Genomic DNA, 27,969 nt, shown 5'->3' on the forward strand with positions numbered 1-27,969 from the left:
TAGACAATACACAAAAACTAAACGAATCCGGTTTTTTAACATTCTACGGGAGAACGATTTTATGGGGCAAAAGCTCCCAACCAAAATTATCTGTGCACCGTTCTTTTTGCCCGAAAGGCAAAAAGAATGGTGCACAGATATTGTAGACATAAAATGAGGAAATACGGGTTTCGTATTTTCCTGCAAAAAAAGGTTGTGTGGGGCGCCAACTTCTCCGAACTTTGGTCACAAAAAAATGAAAAGTGCTAGTAACAGTACGTCAGATGTGTTTAAGGATATGGAGAGTTGCAACGAAACTTGTTGTATGGATAATACGCAAATAATAAAGGAATACTGGTTCTTTTATATTCTGGAAAAAACTGTATTAGGGGCCAGAAGCTCCCACCCAAAATTTTGAAGGTTGAGGACCGAAAAGTAAGAAGAAGTGAACCGAAGTGAGTAGAATTTTGCACAGATATTGTAGACATAAAATGAGGACATGGGTTTCGTATTTTCCTGGAGAAAACGGTTGGGTGGGGCACGGACCCGTCCAAACCTTAGATCTCACCAAATCAAAGGTGCTAGTAACAGTAAGTCAGATGTGTGTAAAGGATATGAAGAATTGCAACGAAACATTTTGTATGAATAACACGTCAGAAATAAAGGAATACGGATTCTTTTGTTCTCGGCGAAACGGAATTAGTAGCAAAAGCTCCCAAAGAAAATTTTGAAAGTTGACTCGCAAAAGGCATAAAGAAGTGAATGAAATTTTGCAGATATTGTAGACACAAAATGAAGGAATACGGGTTAATATTTTCAGAAAAGAAAAAGTTAGGTGGGGAAAGGACAACTCTAAACCTTCGATCACACAAAATGAAAAGTGCTGGTAACAGTATGTCAGATGTATGTAAATAACATGGACAATTACAATATAGCTTTGTATATGGAGAATATGCATAAGTAAACGAATATGGTCTTTCTATGTGCTTTTCTGCTTTAGAGGGCAAAAGCCGCAACCAAACTTTTGAAACTTGACGCCCCAAAGAAAAGAAGTGAACTGAAATGAGTGAAATTGTTCACAGACATTGTGGACATACAGTGAAGGAATACGGATTTCATATTTTGCTGGAGAAAAGTGTTGGGTGCGGCATGGACCTCCCCTACCTTTGATCACGAAATATCAAAAGTGTTAGTAACAGTATGTCAGATATTGTAAACGACCGGAAGAATTGCAATATAACTTTGTGTATAGACAATACCCAAAAAATAAACTAATACGTTTTTTCTGCGGATAAACGATTTTAGTGGCAAAAGCCCCTAACCGAAATTTTGAAAATTGACGCCCGAAAGGCAAGACGAAGTGAACCAAAGTGAATTAAATTGTGCACAGATATTGTGGACATAAAATCAGGCAATCCGTGTTTCGTATTTTCCTGAAAAAAAAAACGTTTCGGTGGGGCAACGACCCTTCCAAACCTTTGATCACGAAAAATGAAAAGTGCTAGTAACTCTATGTCAGATGTGTGTAAAGGACATGAAGTATTGAAACGAAACGTTTTGTATGAACAATACGAAAAATTAAGAAACACGGGTTTCTTTATGTTTTTCGCGAAGGCGGTTTTAGAACTCACCCCAAAATTTACAAATTTGAATCCGGAAAGGCAAGAACAAGTGAACCGAATTGAATGAAATTTTCTACAAATATTTCAACAGGCGCGGATCCAACGGGGAGGTTATAGGGGCTATAGACCTCCTTGAAGCTCATGTATACACTGGATGAATTGGATTTCAATCCCACTGGATAAAATGAGTTTCAATCCTACATGATCAACAGATGGACTAAACCATAATTTACAACTTTATCCAGTGTAAATAAAGTAGGATTGAACCCCAGTTTGTGTCCTCATTTTATGTCTACAATATCTGTGCAAAATTCCACTAACTTCGATTCACTTCTTTTTGCCTTTCGGGCGTCAAATTTCAAAATTTTGTTGGGAGCTTCTGGTCCCTAATAAGTTTCTTTGCAGAATATAAAAGAACCAGTATTCCTTTATTATTTGCGTATTATCCATTCAAAAAGTTTCGTTGCAACCCTTCATGTCCTTAAACACATCTGACATACTGTTACCAGCAGTTTTCATTTTATTGTAATCAAAGGTTCGGAGAAGTTGGTGCCCCACACAACCTTTTTTTGCAGGAAAATACGAAACCCGTATTTCCTCATTTTATGTATACAATATCTGTGCACCATTCTTTTTGCCTTTCGGGCATCAACTCACTAAATTTAGGTTGGGAGCTTTTGCCCCATAAAACCGTTCTCCAATAGAATGTAAAAAACCGGATTCGTTTAGTTTTTGTGTATTGTCTAAACACAAAGTTATGTTGCAACTCATGTTGCACACATCTGACATACTATTTCTAGCACATTTGATTTTTTGTTATCAAATGTTTGGAGGGGTCCGTGCCCTCCCGAATCTTTTTTTTTAGAAAAATACGAAACCCGTATCCTAAATTTACTACTGCAATATCTGTGCCGCTCCAACCCTTTTTTCCAGGAAAATACCAAACCCGTACCCCTTCATTTTATGTCTACAATTTCTGTGTACAATTTCATTCACTTCGGTTCACTGTTCTTTGCCATTCTGGCGTCAACTTTCAAACTTTTGAATAGGTCTCTTGTCTTCTAAAACCTTTTTTCAGCAGAAAGTATCCTCTATTCGTTTTTTTTTTCGTATTGTCCGTACAAAAGTTTAGTTGCTATTCTTCATGTCCTTTACAAAATCTGACATACTGTTACTAGCACTTTTGATATTTTGTGATCAAATGTTTGGAAGAGTTAGTGCACCACCCAATCATTTTTTCCAGAAAAATACGGAACCCATATTTCCTCATTTTTTGTCTGCAATATCTGTGGAAAATTTCATTCACTTTGGTTCACTTGTTCTTGCCTTTCCGGATTTAAATTTCAAAATTTTGGGCTGGGTTCTTTTGAGAAACCCATGTTCCTTTATTTTTAGCGTATTGTCCATGCAAAATGTTTCGTTGCAATTCATATTGTCCTTTACACACATCTGACATACTGTTACTACCACTCTTGATTTTTCGTCATCAAAGGTTTGGATAGGTCGGTGCTCCATCCAACCGATTTTTCCAGGAAAATACGAAACCCGTATTCCCTCATTTTATGTCCACAATATCTGTGCACAATTTCCTTCACTTCGGTTCTCTTCTTATTACCATTCTCGCTTAAATTTTCAAAATTTTGAGGTGGGTTCTTTTGCCCCTAAAACCGTTTCACCGCACAAAATAAAAAAAAACTTTTCCTTTATTTTCTGCGTGTAGTCCATACAAAAAGTTTCGTTGCAATTCTTCGTGTCCTTTACACACATCTGACATAGTGTTACTACCACTCTTGATATTTCGTGATCAAATGTTTGGAGGTGTCCGTACACCAGCCAACCTTATTTTCCAGGAAAATACGAAACCCGGATTCCCTGATTTTATATCTACAATATCTGTGCACAATTTCATTCAGTTCGGTTCATTTCTTCTTACCTTTCGGGCGACAATTTTCAAAATTTCGGGTTAGGGCCTTTGCCACTAAAACCGTTTTCCCGTAGAAAAAACCGTATTCGTTTATTTTTTGCGTATTTTCCATACACAAAGTTATGTTGCATTTCTTCATGTCGTTTACACAGATCTGACATTTGGTTACTAGCACTTTTGATATTTCGTGATACGGGTGGTCCATGCAGCACCCATCCCTTTTCTCCAGGAAAATGCGAAATCCCTATTCCCTCGTTTTATGTCTAGAATATCTGTGTAGAATTTCATTCACTTCGGTTCACTTCTTCTTCTCTTTGGGGCGTCAACTTTCAAAATTTGGTTGGGGCTCTTGCCCCCTAAAAATGAAAAGAACGTTAAAAGCCCGTATTCATTTACTTTTGCGTATTCAGTATACACAAAGTTATATTGAAATTCTTCATGTCATTTATACACATCTGACATACTGTTATCAGCACTTTTCATTTTGTGTGATCAAAGGTTTCGAGGGCCCTTGTCCCACCTAACCATTTCTTCTTTGAAAATATGAAACCGTATTCCTCAAGGTCGCCCATATTGTGGTTTTCAAGGCGGGGCAAGTATAAGCGTTATTTCAAATATAGTTTCAAATTTTGTTGTAACTAATGTAAAAATTCTATTGGGTTGTCGATATTCCGAAGTACATTTTACTGTAGTGAGACAAGCGCCCCACCTTGCTCCTCTGATGGGCGCCTTTGGTATTCCTTCATTTTTGTCTACAATATCTGTGCACAATTTCATTTACTTCGGATCACTTCTTTTTGCCTTTCGGGCGTCAACTTCCAAAATTTAGATAGGAGTTTTTGCTCCCTAAAACCGTCTTCGAGGGGAGATAAAAAAAACATATTCGTTTACTTTGTGTGTATTGTCCATACACAAAGTTATGTTGCAATTCTTGATGTCCTTTGCACACCTCTGACATATTGTTACTAACACTTTTCGTTTTTCGTTATCCAAGGTTTGGAAGGGTCCGTGCCCCATCCAACCGTTTTTCTTTCAGGAAAATACGAAACCCGTATTCTCTCATTTAATGTCCACAATATCTGTGCAGTGTTTCATTCACTTCGGGTCAATTCTTTTTGCCTTTTGGGTATTATTTTTCAAATTTTTGGGATCCTTTTTCCCCATAATGTCGTTTTTCCGCGAAACATAAAAAACCGGTATTCCTTTATTTTTTGCATATCATCATTACAAATAGTTTCGTTCCAATACTTCATGTCCTTTACACACATCTGACATAGTTACTAGCACTTTTCGTTTTTCGTTATCAAAGGTTTGGAAGGGCCCGTACCCAACCCAACCGTGTTTTCCAGGAAAATACGAAACCCGTATTCCCTCATTTTATGCCTACAATATCTGTGCAGTATTTCATTCACTTCGGGTATTTCGTTTTGCATTTTGGGCGTCATTCTTCAAATTTTTGGGACTCTTTGCCCCTAATATTTTTTGGAGAACATAAAAAACCGATATTCCTTTATTTTTTGCGTATCATTCATACAAAAGTTTCCTTTCAATATTTCATGTCCTTCACACACAACTGACATACAGTTACTAGCACTTTTCATTTTTCGTGATCAAAGATTTGGAGGATTCGGTGCACCACCCAACCGTTTTTTCCAAGGAAATACGAAACGCGTTTTCCGTCATTTTATGTCTACAATATCTTTGCAGAATTTCATTCACTTCGGTTTATTTCTTCTCGCTATTCAGGCTTCAATGTTCAAATTATTGGTTGGGAGCATTTGCCCCCTAATGCAGTTTTTTCGCAGAACATAATAAATCCGGTATTCCTCTATTTTTTGTGTATTATCCATACAAAAAGTTTCGTTTAAATTCTTCGTGTCGTTTACACATATCTGACATACTGTTACTAGGACTTTTCTTTTTTCCTGATCAAAGGTTTGGAGGGGTCGGTGCCCCATCCAACCGACTTCTCCAGGAAAATACGAAACCCATATTCCCTCATTTTATGTTTACAATATCTGCGCTAAATTTCATTCACTTCGGTTCAGTTCTTCTTACCATTCGGGTGTCAACTTTCAAAATTTTGGGGTGGGTTTCTTTGCCTCCAAAAACCGTCTTACCACAGAAAATTAAAAAACACCTTTTCGTTGTTTTCTTTTCAGTCTAGTCCATGGAAAAAGTTTCGTTCCAATACTTCATCTCCTTTATACACATCTGGGATGCTGTTACTAGAGCTTTTGATATTTCGTGGTCACATTTTTGGAGGGGTCCATTCCGCACCTAACCATTTTTTAGAGGAAAATACGAAACCCGAGTTCCCTGACTTTATGTCTAGAATATCTGTGTACAATCTAATTCACTTCGGTTCACTCCTTTTTGCCTTTCGGGCGTCAACTTTCAAAATTTTGGGTTTGAGCTTTCGTCCTCTGGAACCGTTTTTCCGCAGAAAATTAAAAAAACTGTTCCTTTATTTTTTGCGTATTGACCACACAAAAAGTTTCTTTGCAATTCTTCATGTCCTTTACATATCTGACATACTGTTACCAGCACTTTTGATTTTGCATGATCAAAATTTGGGAGAGGTTCGTGCCCCACCCAACCGTTTTTTCCAGGAAAATACGAAACTCGTATCTTCATTTAAGTTTGCAATATCTGTGCACAATTTCATTCACTTCGGTCCACTTTTTCTTGCTTTTCGGGCATCAAGTTTCAAAATTATGGGTGGGGGCTTTTGCCCCTTAAATCCGTGTTTCCACAGAAAATTAATAAACCGTATTTCTTGATTTTTTGCGTATTATCCATACAAAAGATTTCGAGGCAATTCTTCATGTCCCTCACACACATCTGACATACTTTTGCTAGCACTTTTGGTAGTTCGTGGTCAAACGTTTGGAGTAGTCCGTGTCCCACACAACCCTTTTTTCCAGGAAAATTCGAAACCCGTATTCCCTCATTTTACTTCCGTAATATCTGTGCACAATTTCATTCACTTTGGTTCAGTTTGTTTTTGCGTTTCGGGTGTCAACTTTCAGAATTTGGGGTGGGGCTTTTATATTAAAACTTATATATAATTTATTTCTTTTTATGAGATTTTTTTGTTTGGGTGGGGAGAAGAGAAAAAATGCTTTCCTCTGATACATGTTTCTTGTCATTCATTTTGTTTGAACTGCTTGAGTATCCAGCTCCATCACGATAATAAAATTGTCATTTTTAACAATTTGTTTTATTCTCTTATTTGCAATTTGGCACACTTACATATTTGTTACAAAATTGAGGTTTGGTCCAACGCCTTTCGAATTCGCAACCATCCCAACCACCGAGATTTTGGGGTTACCTGCTATTGCAGGAAAATTAGAATTGCAGGTTGCAGTGCACTTTTCGAGTCGTGTATACAAATTTCAGCAAAAAGTGTAAAAGGTATACCTACAACATGCACAAACACAATGCACAATAAGGACAAAACTTCTACTTAGAATATATCGCTACATTTGCCTTCTCTTAATTACTAAAAAAATTCTACAATTTTACTCGCAAAAAAGGGAGGAACTGTATATTTATATTGACAGACTATTAAGACATACATTGAAAGACTACTTAGTACACTTTAAATGAGCCCAATTTTGCATTCAATGCATTGGACCCATTCTTTATTTGGTAAACTGTTTTAGTGATAGTTCAAACACACAAAGCAAAATGTGTCTTCCTCCTCCTCACCTTCTGATAAATTATTCCTTGCATTGTACCTATTTTCTTTCTTATTTCCAGTGGCGGATTCAAGGGCGGGCGATCACTCCGATCCCCCACCCCCAAGAGAAGAAACTTTCTTATTTTGTATATATAAATAAAACCCATCCCATAGTTTGGAGCTCTTAAATGTATCTCTAAGTAGCAGTATTACAACCCACCGCCCCCACCCCAGAAGTCCGTCCTGGATCCGCCCATCCTTATTTCAATGTTATTTCTTATCTTAAAATCTTGTATTTCCTCTAGGTAGAATTGTGGCTTGAGGGGAACAGAATACCGATTGGTTCTTCCTCGTTTTTGTATTTCATTCTTTTCAGGAGTATCTGCCAAAGTAGCGCTTTTAGGCTTCCTCCTGCCTCTCACATAGGGTTCATTACCATGTTCAAAAGCCTTAGGTAAATGCCGGACTGGTGACAATTCATTTGAAGTGCCTGGAATAGCCTACATCTCATATACTGTAGATGTTTGGCAAGACGGTCAGCTGTACAGTTACAAAATGAAGTTAGGTCTACATCTCTGTTAGTGACTAACGCTGGCGAAACTTCGCTTTCATCAAACACATTTCCGTTAAATTGCTAAATTCCTGTCACAAAAAATTCAGACATTAAATTGTTAAGAGTGCAACTAGAAACAAAGCGGCAGAAACTATTTCGGGGATATCATAAATTGACACTCTTTTACCTGGATTATTTTTCATCCATTGATCAATGGTAGAATTGACTTGTTTTTTGAAAGGACCATAAACTCCACGATCAAGTGGCTGTAACTTACGAGAACAGAGGGTGAAAATGATAGAAACACTATTCCATTTTTCCTACAAAAATCAATGACTGGAATATGTAAGTGTGACTCATTATTGTCTAATAAAATTAACACTTTGTTCTCCAAACTAAGTCTGACACGTTTAGCAAAATCCTGAATGAAGGAAAGAAATTCTGAGGCTTACATCCATGTAGATTTAGTTGGTACTCCACCTAACAATCTGGAGGACCACCTCTAACGAAATAATCGCGATAATGCATTCCCAGGAACACAAACATTGAAGGGACAGTGTTATCACAGGAATTCACAGCGAAACACATAGTAACTAAACTGTCCCTCTTAGCACTTGTGATGGCTCCTACACATCCTTATTTCTTGCCTTTTGTCACAACAATTGTATTGGCTGTTTGGACAATAGTAATACCAGTCTCATCGATGTTATATATATTATGAGGTTCAAACATGTATGTATATACACTTGCATATTTATTGGAGAAGAGATCGACATTTTTCTTGTTAAAATTCATGACTCTAGTTAGTTCAGGTTTTCAGATTGAAATATCTGGATGATGCTGAATGATAGATTACAATCAATTAACACCCGCAGTTTCTGTCTCAGTCCATCCTTGATACAATTTTCAAATTAAACATCTTAGCCCAGTCATAACCTAACTCCCTATTTTCCTTAGGAGATAGACCATAATACAAATCTGCAGAAAGCTTAATATAAGTAGGGAGACTAATTCCTTGTTCTCTGGTAAATACTTTGATGTGTGGATTGTAATCATATTTTGGAAAAGCAAAAGGCTCGATTTTGCCGACCTTTTTACAAAATCTCTAAAGCCTTACGCTACAAACTAGAGCGAATGCTTTTACCATTTTTGAGAACAGCATGGGTTGCTGCTTCCATGACTTCTTGGGGCGTTGAGCCTTGGTTTGCCGTTCCAAACCTCGATCTTGGCATTCTGAAACAGCAGAAATATCATAATAAAGTATGGAAATTTTAATTTGGGCTTAAAGTGAAAGAAAAAATACTGATATATTTAACAATGGATGGGATCAACAAACTAAGAGTATAGACTACATAATCAAATTTAAAAGTAGACACATTTAAAAATACACACTCTTCACGCATCAACAACATGCGTGAATGATGAGTTACTTGTTTCAGGTACCGTGCTACATTAGCTCGAAATTGAACACCGCATATAACCTATTTTGAATGAATGAATTGTTCTTATTTTACTACAGTCTGCAAAAAATACAGAATCTACTTTTAGACACAGTAGGACATTGTAAACATTGCCGACACTCTTTGAACAGCTCCACATGACACATATTCATCCCTTGTAAACACTGTGTTGTCCAAGTATGTCTAAGATGTATGTACAAAATGTATGTCATCACTTTGTTTTCGAAATGTTTGTCGAGAAAAAGTGTTTCAAATATATCGTACTTGATACTGTTTTTAGAGAAGTAACGTTTTGGACACGCAAAGCGCACTTTAGAAACACTCATGAATATTCCCCTCAACATCGTTACGAAAAGTGCTTCAACGGTGTTTTATTTTTTTCAGTGCAGGATTAAATATTTATTACAGTGGCCCAACATAGCGTAGTCACTAAAGTACTCGCCTTTGGTGCGAGCAGCCCCTGGTTTGATTCCTGGTGGAATGAAAAGTGTAAAATTTTTATCAGGTTAGCCTCCTTAGTGAGTTTTCCTCAGGGGCTTCATTTCAAACTTCGCGTGAGAGGCGAGGGCAAATGCAGCACCGACATAAAATTTTCACGTTTTGTACTAGTGTATTAGTAGACAATCCATTAAAGTATGTGTATTCCTCATATACTTGGGGGGAGCAATTACCCCATCCTGCCCCTCTAAATGACCTCATTTTTCCTCATTTACACTAGACAAATGCCGGAATGGTACCTAACATAATGGACCGAGGTTCCTTTCTTCCCCATTCCTTTGTTCCTCCCTGATACCTTGGGTAGTGGGATCGCCGATGGACGTCATCCCTCATATGTGAGAGGCTAACATGGCGAGAGATGCCGAAGACCAGAAATCTACTTCCTAATCTTAACCTTCAATTCCGACAGCCTTCTCAACGCTGGCTTCCGTTGTGCCTGAACAATAACTAGCACAGTCATTTACATCTAACCTGGGATTATAACTATGCATTTTAATTATTACTACTTTTTTTTTCAGAAAGGTAAACAGAGAGCGGAAAGATCCCCGACAACCGTTCTCCCTCAGGAGATAAATATTAATAGCATGAGATGTAGAATGCACAGCGTCCATGGTAAAATCGTATAAACCAATAACACGGCTGATTAGAACGGGTGTTGTGGAGATTGAAATTGTTCATCTACGAAATTGTTACGTATGTTGGCAACCCCCACCCCTCTCCATACCCATTCCATTCAACCGCCATGCCATGCCTTGATGTGCTGGGAATTAATTCCAAGCAGAAAGAATAAAACAACATTCCATAGCTAGAGTTGATTGCGGTTTAATCCAGTTGAAATATCTTTGCAGAATACTCAAAATATTTGCTTCTTCCTTCTTCCTGCAACACTACAGCTCTATTTTTTTTAAATAAATAAACAAGAAAAGAAAAACCTTATTTTAGTCAGTTTTACAGATTAAGGTATAAGATATGTGCCTCTTTGTTTAAGCACGAGAGAACACGAAACTGCTTTTAAATTAACTTTTCAAGGACACTCCTATCTCATTTCAATATTTATTACATATCCTCACAAACAAATCATATTAACTTAGGGCTGTAAAAACTCCGCACAAACAAGAAACAAAACAGTTGAATCAACGAATATTGTATGTTATTTAAGATATTATTTTTATAATGTTAATGCTTTACATGCAACATTGATATAGATAATAACTAAAATAGAAAGTTTTAAAGTTACTGCTGCCAAATAATAACTATGTCAAGCCAAAGCCAATACATAACACTTCTACAGTGAAACCTCTCTAAAGCGGACAGCCGTGGGGAATCAAAAATTGTCCCCTATAGACAGGTGTCCGCCTTAGAGAGGTTTCAATATTTTCTTACGTAAATCAGTAAACAATCTAATATGCAATTGGAAAAAATACGTTTGCATATTACCAAAATGTTACTGTACCTGCATTATCCTCCACCATCCAATACTCTATGCTCGAGGCACAACATGTAAATAATATGTTATAATTCTCTGCACTTTACACTTATCACTATTTATTACGTTTTTGAGACAATATGCGCACCCACGGGCAAAAGGTATAAAATTTGTCTTCTGCTTGGTTAGAGATTCCAGCAGGACAATAAAATAAAGTGTCATCCCAAATGGCGGGCAACTGTCAATCACTTTTGTGTCTAAAACAGGTTAGGTGGGAGTGGAATGCACACAAAGGACATGAAAGTGTTGTTAAACATAGAAGCTTCGTCTGGGTTGCTGAGCAGACAGTTGAGGAAGCAAAATGGTGACACATGTATGAATTACTAAAAATGTATTTTTACAGTACTTTTCACCTTGTTTCTAGAGAAAGTGTCCGTAATACAGAGGAAAATAATACCTATAAAAGACTGAAAAGACTTTCCGTGTCCGTACTAGACCGTGTCCGCTTTAGAGAGGTTTGCCAATGTTTTTTTTTTCTTTAACTATTACAGTGTGTGGGGATTCCAAAATGTGTCCGTTACGGGAGGTGTCCGCTTTATAGAGGTGTCTGTTGGTAGATGTTTCACTGTATTACATCTTTTTTTAAGGTAACTATTCGCTTTAGTAATTCAATACTACCAACACTACTCGCTTTAAGTTCAACACTACTTGTCCACAATAAAGAGTCGAAATTTATATGACAGAATTTGCCGCCTTTTCCCTATTTAGGAAGAGGCACCGTGGCTCAGTGGTAGAGCGCGTACCTCTGGGGTCCCTGGTTTGACCTGCGGCCAAGTAAGTTTGTGGTGGACACATCGTGTCCTTGGGTTTTCTCGGGGTACTCTCATTTCCTCTCATTTTCTGATTAAATTAGCTCTTCCATCCTCATTCGCTTGCTTTAATCATCGTCTTCCTTGGCCTAAATGACATAAGCGTGGTACGTTTAACTGAAAGATATTTCATTTTTCCCTATTTAAGAGCAGAATTTTCGAAAAACACTGAAACACAAGTTCGTTATTTTTAATGGAAGCTCATATGTTAAGTTTAAACTTACTAATGTTAGATGCTTTAATCTTGAAAAACGATTTGAACCCCCTTTAACCTGCTCTAGGATACACATATTTTAAAAAAATCTTTCTTATCAGTTGTTTTCATTTCAAGGATGTTTCCTGTCCAAATTTTATGTTTCTAGTCATTGTAGTATGGCCTTTGTATTGAAGAGTGACTCTCTTTTACTCTTTCATATAATAGGATAGGTGTGAAAGAAAAAAATCTAAACTGAGTCAACTCATTATAAAGGAAATTCCAAGCTGCAATAATTAGTGCAATACTGATCAGTGCCATTTGCCTTAATGAAGAAATGCTCTTACACATACACCAAGCATTTATGTGGCACCACCGCTAAAATGTGGGCCATATGGTCGACCAGACTACTTCATCTCTTTTCACACGAAGTTTAGTATTTTCTTTCAGTACACAGAGATGAGGCGGATTGCAGTTGAGAGACATAAGAAAGAAATTACATTCTTTCTGTTTCCTTTAGCTACGCACTATTGACTATTGAAATTTGCTAAAAACGTAAGGCCAGCTAGATGCCTTACGTTCAACTAGATGATGAGTGGCTGGGACATAGGTTCTTTCGAGGCGCCATTATTTATGGCCTTCTGGATGGAATTTCGATACTTCTTAATTCAGGTAGCTCCTCAATTGCCGCATGATGCAGGTCAACACCAGAAACTTTTTGTGCTTTCAGTTACAATACAGAAAACCAGGAGCGATAGGATCGCACTTGCTAACTATGCGACTAAACCGTAGTTAAGTAATAAAAATAAAACAAACTTCTCTTTTAATGCTCTCTATTCGCACCCGCAGATGGTAGATATTGATCCTTATGTTGACGGATAAGTGTTGAAAAAGATGACTGTGATTATGACTGTGTAAAACTTATTTTTCGTAACAATCCATGTAAAAGAATCGTACTACGTCTATACAAAGTAGTCACAAATGGAATATACTATATGAAAGCAGAGCTCCTTCCTGGCAAAGCGGTTAGCGTACGCGCTTTTTTCGTGGGACACCAGGGTTTGATTCCCGGCGTGAGCTCATGTGGTTCACATTCTATGTAAATCAGAAGGTTCGCGTCTTATATAGTCAGCTGCTGAATGGGACGCTAAACACAAAATCAAATCAAAACTGCATGAAAACAGAAAACCATTTCGGTATCACAGTACTAAAGGGATGAATCTCGAGCCGAGTAAGCGCTCTGCCTAAGGCATTGATACTGATAAATCATCAATTTTCTTACCCCCATTTATCTAACTCGATTCACGTAGTTCCTATTTTATTAGCATCTATACTATTGCATAAGTATCTGAGAATGATCTTATTATTTTTTTCTTGATTTTTCTATTTTTACTTTCAAGAGACGATAGTAAAAAAGAAAAATGGAGCTCGAGATTTCAGCGGATTTATACATTTCATGTCCCTTACCTCCCGGAAAACGGATTTTTTATGCCTGATAGTCTGGCTGTTCTTTCATTTATCCGTTCGTCCTGATGTAAAAATGCTTATTCGTTTAGAGTGTAACAGAAGATAATATATAACGCAATGTTCAACAGTGTGGAGTGTGCAAGAGTAGGCATTTCACCCCTCCTATTTAAGCTCCCTATCGTTCGACTGGGAGCCTACTTCAAGATAAAGATGTCTTACTCCATCTAAAAACGAATCTTAAATGAAACAAAAATGTAATTTGGGCTAATTTCTGTAAAATGTTCTCTATTAGGGCCCTAGAAATAACATATATTTCTTAAGCCTTTAAGTTGTGTCAAATATTGTACCCGCAATTTAACTTGCGAAGCATGGAATGGTCGCATCATACAATTTTCAGAAGAACTGAAAAACTATGATGATGCCCTATAATATGAACAAAATATATTTACCTAGGATAAAACATAGATGCCCTGCTTTAATGCCAATTTCAGTCCCTAGAAGTAATAAAAATATTTATTAAGATTTTAAATTCCAGGGGTTGCAATTTCACATTTTTTAGGGAAGCTCAAATTCATCTTTTCTAGGGGTGCCAAAGATTAATTGTGGCCCTTCAAGAAAAGTTTCAACTTACGGTGCTTGTGTTCATATATACTGTATATTCAGTTTTTAGCAGGTGTTCTAAAGGAGCGTTTAGAAAGAAGAAAGAAATTTTTAAAATAACATCTTACTTATTTCTTTCGTCCTGAGTGTTTCTCTTGTCCCGAATTAGAGTCTAGCAATGCTCTACTAACATTGTGGACATCAATTTTCCTTTATAACGTTTTTCCGTAATAGCTGTGTCTTCACAAAATCTTTTCTCATGATTGGCTTAAACAGTACAACAATTTTGTGGGAAGAAGTACAGATTTGAACCCCTGAAATGTAATTTCAAAAACATGTTGCACCATAAATCATTTAAGCTATGATCACTTGATTCACAAATTCCTTTTATTTGAAATCTCTTCTACTTCCAGCAAAGTTTTATGTTTCCTTATTGCAACATAATCATGCTTCATACAAATCGACGATTTCTCAATGTAACTTTATGTGAACAATAATGGCAACCTTTAGAAAGAGGGCCAGAAATCCAAAAGTAATAATACCAACTCTTTCCACAAATTCACTGTATTTGCTGCAAATAATGATGATTCATATTATCCATACGTTCAAATTATAATTACAGAAGTGGCTGAAACTACTTAAAGTTACTGCAGAACTACCTCTGACAGGAAACTTCTGATTTCAGATTTGAATTTACCGTTTTAATTTTGTTTAGAACTTATAATTTCGTCTTAGAAGTAGAACCCTTGTAGCATAGTGTAGTTAGTAATATAGGAGTATACTTTGCTAATATCACTATCATTTTGGAGTTCATTTTTATATGATCTCCAAAACGTAGCCATCTTAATCAGAGACTTATGGCATGACTCTTAGCAGAATGCGAAACAGGTGGAATTTTTTAATTCAAGAGTTACAAATTTCATCAATGAAATTAAAAAAAAAAAGACTAGGTGCTTCGATAACATTTAAAATAAAGTACATTCGAACAACGAAAGTATAGATGAAGCGGACACGTATCGAAAACTCAAGCTTTTTTTGGATGTATCCTTCATATACAGATGGTGATCAGAAAAATGGAAACACCTGAACGAAATTGCAAGTTACCATATTAATATGGTGTCGGGCCATCTTTCGCCTTCAGAACAGCCTTGATGCGACGTGGGATGGAGGCATAGAGGTCGTGAATGGTAGCAAGTGCAATTTTACACCATTCCTCGTGCAGGGCATCGGCCAGTTCTGTGAGAGAGGATGGAAGTGGAAATCGTCACCGGAGTCGTGTTTTCAAGACGGACCACAGATGTTCAATTATGTTGAGATCTGGGGATTGGGCGGGCCAGGGGAAGTGTTGAACTTCATCCCGATATTCCTCAAACCACGCTGCAACAACGCCAGCTGTGTGAATGGGTGCATTATCATCCTGGAAGATGGCGTCATTGTCCGGGAACAACATCCGGAACATAGGATGCAAGTGGTCTCCTAAAATTGCGACATAATCGTTGGCAGTGATTCCTCCGCTAAGTGTGACCACAGGACCCAATGAAAACCATGATATGGCAGCCCACAGCATCACCGAGCCGCCGCCATGTTTCACAGTTGGGCGGAGACACTGCAGATCATAAGCTTCTTTGGGCGTTCTCCACACTATAAACACGGCCCGTGGTTGATAATAGGGTGAAGGATGGCTCATTCGACCATATCACACGTTTCCAGTCCTCAACGGTCCAAGTTGCATGGTCGCGGCACCATTTGCGGCGTGCGAAAGTGTTATGGTCCCTGATGAGCGGTTTGTCCCGTGCAACACGACCCCGTAAATTCATGCCATGTAATTCGCGGCGGACTGTGATTGTCGAAACAGGGTGGGGTAGGTACTGCTTGAGTTCCTCCGTCACTTGCTCCGCAGTGGCACGGCGGTTCTGCGTGACAATGCGCTTTAATACCCGGCGTGACCTGTCACTCATGATTTTCTTCCGCCCACTGTTCCTCTTCCCCGATGTGGTTTTCCCGTGTGTTGTGGAGGCCGTCATCACCTTCAACACTGTTCCACGCGACACACCTAACACAGTAGCCACTGCCGTCACACTCACTCCATATAACCGCGCACCAACAATTTGCCCTCTTTGAAAATCTGAGAGGTCTCCCATTTTACACTATCTCCGTCTGCTGCAGCCACTGGACACTGCTGTTCCACTGCGCCTGACGTAATATGGAGACCGACCTAACACACCACCACCAGCAGTTCGGCGCTGCGGGCGCCACGACACCACTGCCAACCCATACATCTGACATGTTTTCAACTACAGGTGTTTCCATTTTTCTGATCAACATCTGTAAATATACTTTATAATATATTGCAATCAAAAAAAATACAAACGCTAGTGAAAGAGTTTTGAAGGCGTTTGCTATATCTATTTCTGACAGTCGAGTAAATACTAAGAAATAGTCCAGTATTGAAGTATACGTGTATGGCCAAAAATAAAAAAGTCACTATATATATAGTACAGTGCAACATGACCTAAGGAAGTATGTGACATTATAATTACGCAAATGAGAAATGAGTTTGAATCGAATCAAATACTACGCCCGTTTTTAATAGTGCATTAATGGCGATTTTCAACTTCTAAAGATCCCTTCCCGACAAATAACTTAACATTTGTTCTTGTACCTATCCGGTACTGATAAAGAAAATCTTAAATCCAAACTTATTTGTAAAATTAACTGAACCAGTAATTTATTACTGTTTCTGCTTGAAAATCACTGAAAAGACATATTTTCTGAGCTTGATGGATTGGTTGATTGGAAATTTAGCAATATATATTATGCGGATCTATAGATTAACGCGAAATTCAAACTACATAGGCTTCGAATCGAAGTCGGGTCTTCTGCATTAAAGGAGGGGATACGAGAGAGTTTATGTTTTCAGATGTCAAAATTAGTGGACACATAATCAACAATGCTTCTAGCTACAAGAGAATCAGAACGTTGTTTTAGCACATTGAAGAAAAACAGCGAAACTTATTTAAGGTACTTCTTGAGCCAAGACAGACTCAACGCACTAACAATGTTATGTACACACAAAGATTATACAAATCAATAAAGGTTTTCAATACAATGATCATTTAGAAATTCTTCAGGCTTAAGCATACAAGAACTGAATTTATTTTTAAAATTAAATAACGTCCCATGGATGTGCGATTATGCTAAAAGAAACAGATGATCAATTATGTGAATGATGGCTAAATTACATTTGTGCTCTCCCGCCGGGAATCGAACCCAAGACCAAGTACACTAAAATCACACACGGCAGCCACTTGGTATTGCTAATGCTAGTCACTAGAGAAATAGAGATTGGGTCAGTACCCCCTAGATTCTCCTTATGCGATACACGGCATATTGTCGAAATTTTATGTTGCTTCCCATTTAGGTACTGTCTGAAGACCACCTAGTTATCGTATTTAATTTTGATTTCCAATTGAAAAATATACCTAAAATCAACTTAGTTTCTTTTCTAGAATAGGTTATGTCGCACTGAACTCAACAGCAAATATCAGAATCACATATTACATACAGTTGAAAGGCTTGTGTACTTTGGGACGTTAGGGACTCAAAGGGAAATTAGACTCATATCAAAATATAAATTGACCAAGCTAAGTCAAATTAGCAACTTGAAATACCTCAAATTGATTTTAAGAAAAACAGACCACGTTAAGTACTTTTCTCTACAATCCTCATTTAAGTTTTTATTCTTATGTTCAACGATTAAAGTTTGTTGACAGAATTGGAGTATGAAATACACACAGAAATTATGGTGGAAGAATTGATGGATAGTTATAGATTTGTTGAGAATACCAACGAACAGACATTGTCCACTATCGCTCCACGTAGTCTGAGATAAAACCGTGGACTTCCGACTCGATATGAGCACTCTACCCCTTAACCACTGTGTCTCATTATTTACAATACTTTGACCTCCTTATTTACAATCAAAATATTTTCTATATCAAGTTAGAAAAACATTTACAAATTCGCTAACATACAGCTTGCAACTGTATGTAAAAGTCTTCTTATTTGAGAGAATATCTAATTTGTTTTTTTCAAAGATTATACATCCTTTATTTCAGACAAAACATAAAAAATTTGTCGAAGTACTTGGCTGTTACTGTCTTATCAGAGAAACGTTTAATAAAGGCTTTCATTTCTTAGCTTATAAGAACTAATTATCCAAGAAGACCTTAAAGTTTTTTTTTTTAATTGTTTTACGTACTCAAACACAGAATATACGTATCAGTATTCTTTGTCTTTTGAGTGTTATTCCCACTATAGATTTTTACTCTCCAATCTTTGTTGCTAATAAATTAAGCAAAAAACTTACCTCTGTCATTTTGTCTTCTTTTTCCCAGATTTTTGTGAGGAGGGGGTAGAAAGTCTCTGAAAATAATGTTGCTGCTGCCGATTGCCTCTTTTATCCTAAACCAGCGTCTTCTTGCCTCAGAGAATTTCAGTTTACTTTATCTTAGCAAAGTGTGTTATCGCTAGAAGCTTTTTCGTTTAATAGACAATTTTGCTTTTCATTAATGGATAATATCGAAGAAAGCGGTGGCAATCTTGCAAAGAAGATGGTTTCATCAGCTAAACTACAAAGGCAGTTTTAAAGAAGGTGCTGCGTCTTCTAAGGTTAAAACAACGACAACGATGATCTCTCGTCAAAATGTGTTAGTGTTTGATCAACAAACAACCCACTATGCAGATTACCAAAGTTCGCTCCACAACGATAAAATCACGGCTTTCTAGAAGGGTCCTCTACCTTCAAGCAACTCATAAAAATTAATTATCTTCAACTTTGCATAATATACATTAAAACTTTCTTCTGAGAAATCCTTTCGAATCTTTTAGCATGGCATGATCTTGAGTTGAGTAAAATTGAAGTTAATGAAAACACACGAAGCTCTAGAAGAGAAATTTGAAACTAACCAGACATGACACTTGACAATAGTTTAATCCAACTACTACAACTTCATTAGAGTATTTAAAATTTTATTCTTATAGCTTCATTCCTAGTCTCGAATTCTTGTGATATTAAGAAACAAGGGATGTTTCAGCTAAGAAGGAAAAAGTTAAGTATAGTAATTTTAAGGTAGTAGTATAGAACAGTATAGTATTAGTTTAGTAATATATTCCACAGATTACATACCGGAGAGCTACAAAAGTTTAATTAAGCAAGGAAAACTGCACCCAAAGCACGTCATTAACTTGAAAGTTACGTTGGAACTGTTTCTCATACAAATTGTAACACTTTTTAAAATCATTTCTAGTATTATATCTGGTTACTTTAAAATCTTTATGATCAAGGCTGTCTTAATCTTTGATCAAGCGCCGATTTAGGCCAATAGCAGCAAGAGAAAGTGAGCAGTGGGTAAGGGACCAAAAGATTATCACGAAAAATTAATAAAGATCAGTTAAATTTTCTCCAAACAAAGTACACAAATAAAGTCCAGCATAATAATTTAAAAATGAAAATAAATAATATGACCTTACAATAAAAGTTTTATTATATATTTGAAGAACAAGAGTCAATACAGAATAGTTTGACCCATTAAATTGTATTTATTAGTGTATAATAATATATTAAACGTCAGTAATGCGATAATCATCAATAGATACTCATATTTTGTATTTTACTTTGTTATGCCATTATTGGCAGATCATTTGCCTCTCTCCTGTTTCGTACATTTTCATTTGACAATTTACAAATTTAGTACCTTTATTGTTAAAATAGTACATGTTGTAGTAAAAACACATTTAAAAAAAATCGGGTTCAATTATTAATACATGTTTTATTTTGTCTTTGAATATTTGTTCATGTTAACTTTTGTGATCTATTAAGCTTTCGTTGATTTGAAGGAAATTAAAATTTTACTTGTCATAAGGAATTATTTAGGTACCTCACTGTAGATTCAAAAAAAAATATTATTATCCCTTAATTATTGAAACAAATACTCTATTAATGCATCCTTCGTTGTTTAATTCTTTAAAATGTAACACATCCACCTGTTTATTTAGTGTTTCTTGAAATTTTCTAACAACAGAAAATAAACTAGTACTGTCAGATTTTTCGTTGTAAACACGTATTAGAATGAATTAGTGGAAAATGGCAGTGAAAGATTCTAAAATACTGGAAAATGAAAGAGGACAAACGCGTTCATATTAATTTATACAACGATAGACTATAAACTCGCGAAACAGGAAAACCATTCGCATCCGTACGCCTAGATCGTATGTAATTGCACGCAGTGGCGGCCAATGTTAGTGTTGCAGCGTTGTGCAAAGACCAAAGTATTTCAAGATAAAAATATTATTATCAATAGTAGCAAATAAAAAAAAAAATACTTTTTAATACTCGCATATATACACTTTAAATAACATAATTTTTTACTTCTATAACTGCTCGTTCCGTTAATCCGTTTTAAAAAGCGAAAAATGATCCGTCACAGAGCCTCTAATTTATATTGTTGCAGCGAGCATACAACGACCAGATTCCTTCAGCGCGGCAATTGGAGCAAATGTTAAGTCTCCTTTCCCCTATCTCAGAAGTTATAAAGAGACTGGTCGTTGCAGTGCTTCTGGAACACAGCACGGTTTCCAGTGAACGAGAAGGTTTTTCGCGCTAAACAAGATTTCTGAATTTTATTTCATTAACAATTAACAAATGGAATTTGTTTTTATGCATTCATATTTGTAAATTACAGGACCATACTGAAGCAAATCAATATAATAACAATTAAAAAAGTGATTGCAGAATTACAAAATAAGGAAAGAAGATATCTAGTAGAGCAGGAAACAAATGAAAGTAGACCCGCATTTACAAGTTAATACTTAGCTTATATTGATAATGAAGGCTTCTTCCACAGTAATTTGTGATTCAAATATTAATAAGTCAGTATGTATAATCGCCCCCTCCCTCTGTGGATAGTATTTTAGTATATACATATTTCTTTTATAAAATAAGTATATTTTATAATCTTGATAATTTCAACATAAGACTGTATGATGGGGAACGCCACATTGAATTTGAACTAGTTAGCAATGCTCAGGGGCGTAGCTACGAAGGGGTCCACCGGGTCCGGACCTCCCAAAAATTTCGAAACTTGACGAACATTTGTAGACTTTCTTAACGAAATATACTTGTTTAACAGAGAAACGATTGATGTACGCTAAATATTTTATTTTACGCCTCATTATGTACTCTTCTTTTCTTATAAAAATAATCGTTCTATCATTTTTTCTAAAAATATTGGTGAAAGTAAGTAAGAATTACTTATCGTCTTTTCGGGTGCAGTATAAGACAGGTTCCATATTATGTAAACATATTGGACCTCCCTCAAATACTTTGGACCCCTCCCAGTTAACATTTCTGGGTGTAGAACTGGTAGTGCTGTTTGTTTTGATGTTCTTTGATTTTTGGCTTCTGCTACATGCTAATCCTTCATCTGGCGTGTTTCGAGGTTTCCTTTCCAAAACATATCACATTGATAAGCGTTGTTTCGCCTCATGTGGAAGTATATTGTGTTCATCGTGCATTGCGTAACAACCAAGACGGATGATTTGGAATGTAGTTTTTTCTTTTACGCACATGTGTGTGTGTGTTGATGTATGAATATGTGACATTCGGAATTCATATACCAGTACCTCTTTTGTATCAGCTGTTTTGGTTTTTAATTATTAGGTTTAATTTTACTGTGTGTGCTTTAATTCTGTAAATAACCTACAAATTCTGAATGAATTGTATACCATGACTTCTGTAAATAACTTACAAAAAACATTGACGAGATGTCAACTGAGGAAAAATTTGCAATTAAGGCTTAGACAAAACAAGCAAAGGGCAATTCAGGAGAGTGTTCGAAAAAATAATCCAGTTTAAATTTACAGGATATCTTATGACAGTAGTGTTGTTTGCACCAGATACATTTCCTCAATTTGTTTTAAATTTTCCTGGATAAACTGTGAATAAAGTGTTTTCAATGTACATTTTTTTATAATACTAATCTCTGCTACGAACTCTCTTCAGTCAAAGCTGAAGAGGAATTTGGATCACTCTCAGGGACTGAGTTTGCTAGAATGAATCGTTCGCAATAATCTAGAAAAAATATTTAGTGAATCTACAAAGCTTCTGAAATTAATATTAACTGTGTCTATGGCGTCAGCAAAGAACGAAAAGTTTTTTTTTTTTTTTCCACATGAGAAAGAATTGACACCAAGGAATTGAATGTCCCAAGAAAGGTTATCACCATTGGTTATGCTTTCCATCGAAAAGACCTGACAATAAGAATACCAGAGTTCAACCAGCATGTATTAGACAGATTTGCTCCAATCAAAGAGAGGATAATGAACTTACTAATTAATTAAGGTGATTAATCGGATAAAATGTTCTGCGTTTTTTTATTTTTAAAAAACATAATTTTTTTTAATTTAACATGTCACATAGCATTTGCATCTAAAGTTATGCTGATTAGTGAATGAGCCAACTTTACATCTTCTGTCTCTTATCTTTCGTACTGCAACACCCGAAACCACAATCCACCGACCGCCACTGATTGCACGAAGCATTTCTTTAAGATCTGGTTCGTGCTGTTCCTGAATAAATCGTCAAAACATGTTGACCTTTAAGTTACGGGTTCAGTTTTCAATTTTGTGTAACCGGCACATTTCTCACACCAGACATATGATGCGTTCATTCACTATTCCTGGCCTAATTCCAGTGTTCATGTTTTCCTTGCTTAGATACTGTATGTACAATGTCTCCATTTGAATTCGTAAAGAAGAACCATTCATAATTGTGCATTCTTCATGGTGCACTTTCATACAAGTCTGTCAAACACATATTTTCAGTTTAACTGGATACCGAAGCATGTTTCTTGAACATGTATGGAGTTTCTGAAGTCGCACGAATAATTACCTTTGTTCTCTGGTGTAGCCATCCCATCAAATTAAAATTTGTTTTCCTATCAAATGTAAATTTGGAAATATTAATCAATTCCCAGCGAAATGGATATGAGAGGAGATTACTTTGGAGCAATCCCTTCTTATACCATTTTACATTAACTCATTATAAGTATCCAAATTCTGGTCTCAGTAGATCTTTCGGGAGACACATACGTAGCCATTCCTAGAATAATCATCACAGGTAATTTCAAATCAAACTTTTCTGCAATGCATAAAGGTTTATTTGTTGAATTAGTAAATATTAGCATTAGTACTGGATTAATTATAGGATCAGATGAATTAGCAAAATGGCGAAAGTGCAAAACCTTTTATCTTCAGTTTCAATGGAATTTTAGGTTTTGGTTGCGTTCAATTTCTCACATCTGAATCTACGCGTGTGCTGATAGACCAGTCAATGAAGGTAAAATAAGCTAGATGTCGGAAGTAATTCTCGGAGAGCTGAATTTTTTCCTGTTGATAGACTATGATGAGACATGTAATTTTTCCCAAAGTCCCCGGTTCTCCCCCTTGTGCTTTCCCCCCAGCCCCCCTTAAAGGTGAATTTGCCGTCTCTCAGAAAATTAGCCATAACTCCGAAACCAGTGAAGCAAATGCTACGCAATTTTTTTTTATTTTCTTTCTCTAATGTTAAGCTTCAAAAAAGGCGTCTTTTATTTTTCTCGAGAAATGTATAGTTTCGTGGCAATTGTCTTAAAGAGAAAACAACAGTTTTTTGGTGGGGAAAAATTCCCTTTAATTTTTTTCTACGAGGTAAAGTAAAAAATGTTTCAAATGAAGGTTTTAGATCGAAGTCTAAGCTTTAAAACGAGGTATATTATGATAGTATTTATTTGACACATAACGAAAAACATAACAAAAATGTGCTTCGCCGGGTCAGCGAACCTCAGTGCTGGTGTAATCCGACGAAATAGTACAGTGAGCTCAGAAATCTTAGTAAGAGCACAGAAGAGTTATGTACAATTTTTTACCCGATAAACTTAATTTGGATGGGAGTTATAAAGAAGCAATCTGGCTGGAATGGGCTTATGAACATTATCTACATGTGTTATGGCAGTACCATTTATAAATCAAATAATACGTCTACCATCTATCTTTTGCTGCAGATCAATGTAGAAAAAGAAATCAATCTTGCATTGCTACTTTTGACCAACCATTGTATCTGAAAGCAACAGAAATCGTAGAAAGGTCAGATCCTAATAGTGACTTATCAAAGGTTATTCTTAGGTTAGGTGGATTTCACCTTTTAATGTCTTATATGGGATCAGTAGGCCGCATAATGGAAGAAAGTGGCTTACAAAATCTATGGGAAACTGTTTATGGTTCGGCAACAGTTAATCACATGTTAAGTAGGCATGCATATTCTAGGGGAATAAGAGCTTATTGTTTAACTGCAGCGTCTCTCATTACGGTAATAAGAGAAGAATATCCAAAGATTCAAGAGGACTGCAAGAAATTCAAAGACATATGTCAGCAGCTTATTGACAAGAAACTGGATTTCGAGCAAATTAACCTGGATGATGAAGTTACAGAAACTGTTTTAAACATTGAAACACATTTTGAAGAGATAAAAAAATCTAACAGGACAGCAAAGCTTTGGCTAAATCTAATTAAGTGCATAGATCTTATGTTGAAATTTATATTTGCAGAAAGAACTTGCAACTGGAACATGCACTTGAGTATAGTAGTAGACATGCTTCCATACTTCCATGCTGGAGGCCACTTGCCCTATGCTAAATCTGTGCATTTATATGCTCAGCAAATGTTGAAACTCGAATCTAAACTATCAAAAGAAGAATACGAATTATTTACTAAACAAGGTTATTTTACCGTTCGCAGGAATGGGAAATGTTGGTCGGGAACTTGGACAGACATGGACAGACATGCCTAATGCGTCCAATGAAAGCGGTGGGATGGCTGACGCATGGAAGGGGAATAGCAGATAGTATTTTGTCAAAATGGATTCATAGAACACCCTACTGTTTAAAGATACAAGAAGCCTTAGATAAATTTGCAGGAACAGGCTTAAATTTTACTGAACAGCGTGTTGAACTGCGGGAATCAAGGAAAGAAAGAGATCACAAGGATATTGAGAAAATGAAAGGTAAGAGTTTTGGAGAGCTAAAATTGAAAAGAAAAGACATGGTAATTACTCAAGCCAGTCATAAGTCTGTATCGGTTCGATCATTAAAAGTGAACATAAACCCACAACAGCTTTTTAATAGAATTTTATGTGTATGTGGCAGCCCCAATAAACTGAAATGTATTTGGAATATGAATTGTCTTCTGTACCTCCATCGATTTTTGATGATACTTATCTTCGGAAAGGAACTAAATCGTCTATAGTTAAAGCATTTTCAGAAGGAATCGTTGAGCAACCATGCTTAGAAGATGTTGGGATAGTTATCGATGGAGGTTTCCTTCTTCATTATGTTTCATGCCCTAAGGATGCTACATATGGAGATACTGTTAGGAACTATTGCTCATTTGTGCTGTCCAAGTATGGAAATAATTGTACAGTGGTGTTCGATGGTTATCCAGAAGAGGCGACTACGAAAGATGAAGAACACCAAAAGGGGACACTGAAATATTCCTCCGCGAAATACAGTTCGACGAAAATACTAAATATGTATTATACTTATAAAAAGAGCCTTTTCTTTCTAACAGAAAGAACAAAAAGAAATTGATTGAATGCACATGTAAAAAGTTGGAAAAGGTTGGATTAGCAGCAGTTATAGCTGAAGAAGATGCTGATACTGAAATTGTAAAAACTGGAATTGACAAACTTGATATCTTTTCCAAAGTGATTGTTGTTGGAAACGACACGGGCATTTTAATATTGCTAGTTGCATTAGCACCAGAGAAGAGACCCATTTTCTTTCGAAAAGATGTTGGAGGAAAGAACCCGTCAAGCACTTGTTTTGATATCGATAAATTGAAAAGATCCAACAAAAATATAGACAAACTTCTCCTTTTTGCCCATGTTATTTCTGGCTGTGATACAACTTCGCCATTTTTTGGAATTGGGAAAACAAAAGCAGTTGAATTAATTAAAAAAACACAGAGGCAAAATGTGAGGCAGAATGTTTCTTGCAACAAGATGCATCAAAAGATACTCTTCTCGAGAATGGAGAAAAGTTTGTTCTTTCAATGTACGGGCTAAGTAGATATTCAACTTTAAACGAAGCTCGTTATTTCAGATTTACAAGACTAACTGCAAAGACTTCTTTGAAGTCAAACTTTGATTTAGCTAAATTACCACCGACCTCAAAAGCGTGTCGTCAGCACCTGTTCAGAGTATACTTACAGGTGCAATTGTGGTTAGGAAACAAACTTAATCCTACTGATTGGGGTTGGAAACATGAATATATCAAAGAAAGTGTTGGAAAAATAGAGTCTTAAGACCGATACTAAGTATGAAACCTTTTGCTCCTGATGACCTCCTAGCAATAATTTCATGCTCTTGCAAGGCAGCGTGTGGAGATTATTGTCGCTGCAGAATATATGACATTACTTGTTTAGCTATGTGTAAGCACTGTAATGGGTTATCATGCAACAATGTACCTCAATACAATGAAGATTTTGAAGATCAATTACATGAATAAACTGGCTTCATTTTAAAATGAATATTAGAAAACATTGCACACAGTATTCTTAGGTTAGTGGTGGGTGGGTGGTCCGTGATGCTGTTCTTGTTATGAATTTATTTAAAAGTATAGAAATTAAAATAAACTCATAATATAAGAAAGCTTCCAGTTGTTGCCAGTCCGGAACACGGCGGGTCTATAGGTGGTGGATAATGGAAAGCCCCCCCGAACCAAAACTGGCATTTTCTGATCTTATTCCTACGAGTCTTGAAGCATATTCTTATGACGTCCAAAGCTACATTACCCAGCTCTGGCTTTACGTACTGTGACAATTTATACCTCGTTTTAAAGCTTACACTTCTATCTAAAACCTTCATTTGAAACATTCTTTTACTTTACCTCGTAGAAAAAAATTAAAGGGATTTTTTCCCGCCGAAAAACTGTTGTTTTCCCTTTAAGACACAATTGCCACGAAACTATACATTTTTCGAGAAAAATAAAAAACACCTTTTTTGTAGCTTAACATTAGAGAAAGAAAATTAAAAAATTGCGAAGCATTTGCTCCACTGGTTTCGGAGTTATGGCTAATTTTCTGAGAGACGGCAAATTCACCTTTAAGGGGGGCTGGGGGGAAAGCACAAGGGGGAGAACCGGGGACTTTGGGAAAATTACATGTCTCATCATAGTCTATCAACAGGAAAAAATTCAGCTCTCCGGGAATTTGTTCCGACACAAAACCTATTTTGACTGGGCTATAAAGTTCGTAAACGAAAACCAATAAAAAACGTGAAAAACTAATTTTTAAAACGTCGTATCTGATGTAAGAAAATGTAAAAGCAGGATGGTTTTATACCTCTCCTGAAAAGTTTGGCTTTGATGAGTTACGAAGTTTTGCACTTTCGCCGTCGAAATGCTACGCTATTTCATTGTCATGGAACATTTCAAAAGTGCGAGATTCGGATCTGATATCCTGTGTTTTGAGTCATCATCCTACCCCAGATAAGACATTATTTTCTCTCGTTTTGTCCACCCTACTTGAAACGGGAATATTGATCTAATAACAATACTCGATGGCGTTTTTCTTATTTCTTCCGTATCTAAGGGTATTTTTG

At 36.4% G+C, this 27,969-nt stretch overlaps 1 long non-coding RNA gene across 1 annotated transcript in view; it reads right to left on the reverse strand.

The window, feature by feature from the left end:
• LOC145672823 (uncharacterized) overlaps positions 1 to 18,938 on the reverse strand; it is a 39,495-nt gene extending 20,557 nt beyond the window's left edge. The window contains exons 1-2 of the long non-coding RNA XR_014128682.1: positions 18,646 to 18,938; positions 8,908 to 8,996 (exon numbers count right to left, since the gene is read on the reverse strand). This is a non-coding gene — a long non-coding RNA (uncharacterized LOC145672823). The remainder of the gene's footprint in view (positions 1 to 8,907; positions 8,997 to 18,645) is intronic.
• Between the last annotated feature and the right edge of the window lie 9,031 nt (positions 18,939 to 27,969).

The sequence above is a fragment of the Thermobia domestica genome, chromosome 16, assembly GCF_964235325.1.
Source record: "Thermobia domestica chromosome 16, izTheDome1.hap1.1, whole genome shotgun sequence".
NCBI classification, from domain to species: Eukaryota; Metazoa; Arthropoda; class Insecta; order Zygentoma; family Lepismatidae; genus Thermobia; species Thermobia domestica.